Source organism: Chiloscyllium plagiosum, unplaced genomic scaffold (assembly GCF_037043375.1).
Source record: "Chiloscyllium plagiosum isolate Xiang-an unplaced genomic scaffold, Cpla_swu_hap1 HiC_scaffold_38, whole genome shotgun sequence".
Lineage (NCBI taxonomy): Eukaryota > Metazoa > Chordata > Chondrichthyes > Orectolobiformes > Hemiscylliidae > Chiloscyllium > Chiloscyllium plagiosum.
Window position 1 is genome coordinate 65,003,627 of NW_028270176.1, and position 6,470 is coordinate 65,010,096.

The following is a 6,470-nucleotide window of genomic DNA, read 5'->3' on the forward strand; positions in this document are numbered from 1 at the left end:
GCGTGTGTGTGTCCCTCCCTCTGTGTGTCTGCGTATATCCCTCTCACTGTGTGTGTGTGTGTATGTCCTTCCCTCGCTGTGTGTCTATGGGTATCTCCCTCACTGTGTGTGTTTGTGTGTCGCGTCGCTCCCTTGCTCTGTGTGTGTGTGTGTGTGTGTCCAATATTTGCACCATCAGTGGATTGGCCATCATAAATTGACTGTAGTATTCAGGAATGTGTGGTTTAAGTAAGTTCACCACGAGAAATGCAGGGTTTAATGTACAGGTAGAGGGGTGGGTCTGGGTAGGATGCTCTTCAGAGGTTTGGAATGGACTGGTTGGGCTGAATGGCCTGATTGCACACGATGGCGATTCTGTTCAGGTTATTGTCCAGCCCTGTCAACCATCCCCGTCTCTTACACCTTGCCTTATCCCCAATATTCTCCTTAACACTGTCATCTCCTCCAGACTCTAAAACACTCCTTGGCGAGGTAACCTTCTCCAGTCCTTGCAAAGATCGATATGTCTGTCACCTCTTCCTGCTTTTAGAACCCTCCCTATAACTATTACCATTTGGTACAGCACTCCCAATCATTGTTCCTTCTTGAAACTCCCATAAACATTTGTATCTCTGAAAACTCATCTGGACTGTCTCAACTTTATGGGCGGCACGTTGGCACAGTGGTTAGCACTGCTGCTTCACAGCGCCAGAGACCCGGGTTCAATACCCGCCTCAGGCGACTGACTGTGTGGAGTTTGCACATTCTCCCCGTGTCTGCGTGGGTTTCCTCCGGGTGCTCCGGTTTCCTCCCACAGTCCAAAGATGTGCAGGTCATGTGAATTGGCCATGCTAAATTGCCCATAGTGTTAGGTAAGGGGTAGATGTAGGGGCATGGGTGGGTTGCGCTTCGGTGGGGCGGTGTGGACTTGTTAGGCCGAAAGGCCTGTTTCCACACTGTAAGTAATCTAAAACTTCCCTTTGACAGTTATGTGCTGAGACCTGCTCTATATCAGTGAAGTAATTAAGTCTTGGCAACACTCACTGTTATAACCTCCCTCCAGCCTTACAGCACTGAGGATCTGTAGAAGCTCTTTTCAACCCGACAGCCATCTCTGTGTCTGTAATCTCCTCCACTCCCCATAATACATTCTCTCTGAGCTCCTCTGTAGTCCACTAAACACTCCCTAACACTGTCTGTATCACAGTAACCTTCTCCGAAAACACAACCTTCCCTATCTGTGTAAATCCCTACACCGGTGCTTATCCCTCTCAGCTCCGTCTAACAACACAACCCTCCATGTCTGTGTATTTACCTTCAGTCCCTACTCACCTCCCTCTCTGTGTAACCTTCTCCATGCATTTTTGCTTCAGTCTCTTCAACTGTCCCTGTCAGTGCAACCTCTTCCAGATGTGAAAACTCTCCTCTTTTTGACTTACTCAGACCACACAACCCTCACTATCTGTAAGCTACTCCTGTCGGAGAATCCTACCTCTGCAAATTGCTCCAACTCTTCCACTCTCCAAAAGCTCTTACATCCCTCCCTATCTACCAAGTCTCTTCTATTCCCTAAACACCAACAGTCTGTGGAGACCCTACCACCATCCCTATCAGTGTAATCCTCTCAGGTGCCTGATCTGTCGAACTCACTCCATGCCTGTGCCTCTCCCAATCCAGTCCCTACAAAACCTACAATCTATTTAACACCCTCCTGTCACTATCATCACCATGTCAATGTAAGCTCCTCCTGTGTCTCCACCATCTACCCATCTTCATAACCTTGTCCAGCTCTTACACCACTATCTGTTTAAACGTCACCCTCCCCTACAACTTCCTCCTGTTTGTGCTATGCTCCCTTATCTGTGAAACTGTTTCTGACCAAAATTGTTATCCCTGTCTCTGAAAAGTAATCCAGATTCCACAGCCTCCGTAACCCTCAGAACCTAAGCCTTCCTATGTCTATAAACATCTTCAGTCACGACTACCCTGCATATCTGTGTTTGTTCTTCCAGTCGATACAAACACCTTTATCTCTGTAATCTGCTCACCTCCCTAAAACAGTCCCTGTCTGTGATCCAGCCCTGGCCAACAAACATCGTGATCCCTGTAAACCTCTCCATCCCTCCCAACATTCCCATCTCCATGAGCCCGTCAGCCCTACACCTCTCTACATTTCTGTAGCCTCCTGTGGGTCTATGGTCCTCCCTCCCTGTGAAACCACCTCCAGCCCCCACATCCCTCCCAATCTGGGTCCTCTGCTCCAGATCAGACCATTGCTGTCTCTGTAAACACCTCCACTCCTGACAACTCTTCCCATTTGTGTAACCTCGTTCAGATCCCATACTCTCCAGCTTCCTGAATTCTCTTTCTGCATTGCAACCAAAACCACATGTTTATGTAATATCCACCAGTGCTTTACACCCTCCCCAACTCAGTAACCATTGCAGCCCTAACAAAACACCTAAACTGTGAAACCTCTCATTTCCCGAGAATACTCCCTCCCTCCCTCTTCAAATGCCTTCATCACCATGAAACCTCACAATTACTGAAGCCTCCTTTTGGCATTGCAAACCTCCTAATGTCTGCAAAATCCTCCTGTCCTGATATTCATCTCTGTCTCTGTAACCCCCACCACCCTCCAGTGTCCTTCTGGGGAACATGGCAGAGGAGGTAAGATTTGTAAAGTCCGAGCCATGTTACAGAGATAGAATTCTTGGAATTACAGATTTGGTCGAATGTCTGTGGTGTGTAGATTATTGACGAGGACCCTAAAGACAGGATTTATGACTACTTGGAAAACCATAGTTAAATTAGCCACAGTCAGTATGGGTTTGTGAGGAGTCAGGTCATGCCTCACAAACCTTATTGCATTCTTTGAGGATATGGCAGAATACGTTGATGGATCATTCAGAAAAGAAGGATGATTGGGATACAGGGAAATCTGTCTGTCTGGATACAGGATTGGATGGCCCAGAGAAGACAGAGGGTGGCAGCAAATGGACAGTATTGAGCCTGGAGCCCAGTGACCAGTGGTGTTCTGTAACAATCGGCTCTGGGACTCTGCTCTTTGTGATTTTTGTAAATGACTTGGATGTGAATGTTGGAGAGTGGGTTAGTAAGTTTGCCAATCACATGAACGTTGGTGGAGTGATGGGTAATGTGGAGGGCTGTTGTAGGTTGCAATGGGACATTGACAGGACGCAGAGCTGGGCTGGAAGTGGCAGATGGAGTTCAATCTGGAAAAGTGTGAAGTGATTCATTCTGGAAGGTCGAATTTGAGTACAGAATACAGGGTGAAGGGCAGAATACGTGGCAGTGTGGAGGAACAGAGAGATCATGGGGTCCATGTCCATGGATCCCTCAAAATCGCCACGCACGTTGGTAGGGTTGTTAAAAAGGCATATGTTGTGTTAGCTCCCCTTAGAAGGGGATTGACTGGAAGAGCTGTGAGGTTTTACCGCATCTTTATAGCGTCCTGGTAAGACCACACTTGGAATATTGTGTTCAGTTCTGGTCCCCTGCTTACAGGAAGGCTGTGCACGTTTTAGAGAGCGTACACAGGAGATTTACCAGGATGCTGCCTGTAATGGAGGGCAGTTCTTACGAGGAAAGGTTGAGGGAGCTAAGGCCTTTTTCATTGGAGTGAAGAAGGGGGCGGGGTGACTTTGTGGAGGTGAACAAGATGATGCGAGGCACAGAGTGAGTGAATAGTCAGAGAGTTTTCCTCCTATGGCATAAATGGCTATTACAAGGGGGTGTAATTTTAAGGTGAATAGAGGATGGATAAGAGGATAGAGAATGGTAGGTGGTTGGATGGACTGCCAATGGTGGTAGTAACATTAGAGACATCTGGGACATTTAATAGACTCTTGGACAGACACATGGATAATAGTACAACGAAGGGTATGTAAGTTAGTTTGATCTTACAGTCGGGTAAAAGTTTGGCATGAAATCATTGCTGAAGGATCTTGGGCGGAACTGTTCTGTGTTCTATGCTCGGTCTGGTAAACTGGGTAATAAATCGAGATCATTGCAAAAAGGATATGGCATTCAGGAGAAGCTAGTGAACAGGACACAACATTTGCTTGATGGTTGTAGACAGAGAGTGGTGGGAGACATGTTGTTTTTCCGACTGGAGGCATGTGACCAGCGGTATCGTGGGTCCACTGGTGTTTGTCATTTGGATAAATGGTTTGGATGGGAGTATTGGTTTCCTGGTAAGTAATTGTTTTGGGTGACACTGAAATTGGTGGTAAAGTGGACAGTGAAGAAGGTTATCTGTGATACAACAGGATGAACAGTACTGCTGGGATAGTGGGCTGAAGAATAGCCAATGGAGTTTAATTAGATAAATGTGAAGTGTTCCATTTTGGTCAAACAAACCAGAGCGGGACTTGTACAGTTAATGTTCGGGCCCTGGGTAGTGTTGTTAGTCAGAGACCCAGGGATGCAGGTACACAGCTCTTTGAAAGTGGTGTCACAGGTAGACAGGCTGGTGAAGCAGGTCTTTGGGATGGTTACCTTCATTCGGGAGAGCGATAAGAGTAAGAGTTGGGATGTCATGTTGTGGCTGGAAAAGACATTGGTGAGGCCACCATTAAAACATTGTTGATTAGTAGGAAGAACTCATCTAGTTCACTAACCTCCATTGAGGAAGGACATCAAATATTCTAACCTGGTCTGGCCGACATTTGACTCCACACCCATAGCAATATGGCTGACTCTGAGCTACCCTCTGGGTAATTAGCAGTGGGGTCAAAGAACGTTGTTCCAGGCAGTGACACCCACATCCCATGAATGAATAAATAAAAATACCTATGTCCCTCCCTACCTCTGCAAACTCCTCCAGCGGCAGCAATCCGTCCTGGCTTTGTAACACCCTGACCACTCTCTGTAACACTCTCACCACCTCCAGCACCTTCACCTCTCCCTGTTCCTATCGTGTCAATGAACCCGTGGCTCCCCTTCCCACAGCCCTCCTCCTGCAAGCAGACCCATTGCAATTCATTAACATTTACTCCTAAAACATTCTCTCACTTTAGGATTTTAAGTACTTTTTGGTGATCTTCTCAGCCTCATGACCTAGTATGATTCCTTTTGTCCTGAGTGAGGGACCAGTGGGAATTTCTTCCTGAGGTTTTTACTGTTTCAATTGAATGTCCTTTTGTTGAGTATTTTGCATTGTCTCTTCAAATGTTTTCCGCTGTCCATTTACAGGCACATATTTCAGTCTGTTTCGCCTGTTTCCCTTGGTCAGTTCTCATCTCAAACTCATGTCATTGGCTATTTTTGTTTCTAGTTGTAGCTTGTCCTTTCTTTAATACTTTAAATTTATTTAAACTGCACTTTATCACAATTTCCCGAAGGATCTCTGCAGGTGACATTCCTCATCCACTAAGTTTCATTACACAGTCGCTCTGCGATAGTTATGTCCCTTAACAGTTGCACAATGTGTTTTTCAAAGAAACACTGAAAAAAAAATTAACCAAGATCCTCTTCCAATATTAATATTGACCGTGTGATTGTCCCAGATTATACAAATATTGAAGTTTTCCAAACGTATCAGAATGCCTTTGTTAAAAAAATCCAATGAGTTCCTGTGTAATGCAGTGATGAGCAATGAAATGCTGTTCAGTGGCAAAAACTGTTCTGCTGCTTGTTTCCTTGGCAAGTAGTAGCCAGAATTTACATTCAGACTGACGCTACTTCATGATCTGAGGCCAAATGCTTTCTCTGTAATGCCTTTGTTACCCATTATTGTTAGTGTTGTGTGTTTTGCCTGAGTTTGCACAAGATTACGAACCACTGAATATTTTTGGTCACCCTGTATCCATGTCTCCCTGGTGTCTAAATCTCTTTTATCTCTGTGTCACAAATCCATCGACCTTATTGCAGCAACGTTGTCCATTCAAATAAAAACATTATATACTCTCTTCCACAATTTTCTGTCACAAATCTATTTGCTGATGTACAATTTTAGTTAAACTCTGTCCCATTCTGTTCCTTTCTGCTTGTCTTCAGTCACATTCCCATTCAGTTTCATTGCTTCACCTTTTCCCTTTGGATTTGGAAAGCTCCTTTCACCTGCATCCTCTCTGTCAGTTTAATGCCCTGTCCATAAACCTAGGGACATGATTGGTCATGACATTGGTCCCAGCACAGTTCCAGGGGGACTATCCTAATAGATTTTTTTTTTAAAAATCAGGTATGGGATGTGAGTCTCTGGCTGACCAGCCTTTCTTGCCCAGTCCTAGAAGCCCTTGAACTGAGTAGCTTGCTCGGCCATTTCAGATGGTTATTGAGAGGCAAACACTTTGCTCTGGGGATGTCGTGCAGGCCACGTCACGATGGGCAGATGTCCTTCTCTAAAGGACAAGTGTTTGGATTTGTTGTACATCAGTCATGGTTTCATACTTATTTGTGGATTGTTAATTATTATTTTTAAAATTATTGATTTCAAATGTCTCCTTTTCAGATGGTGGGATTCAATC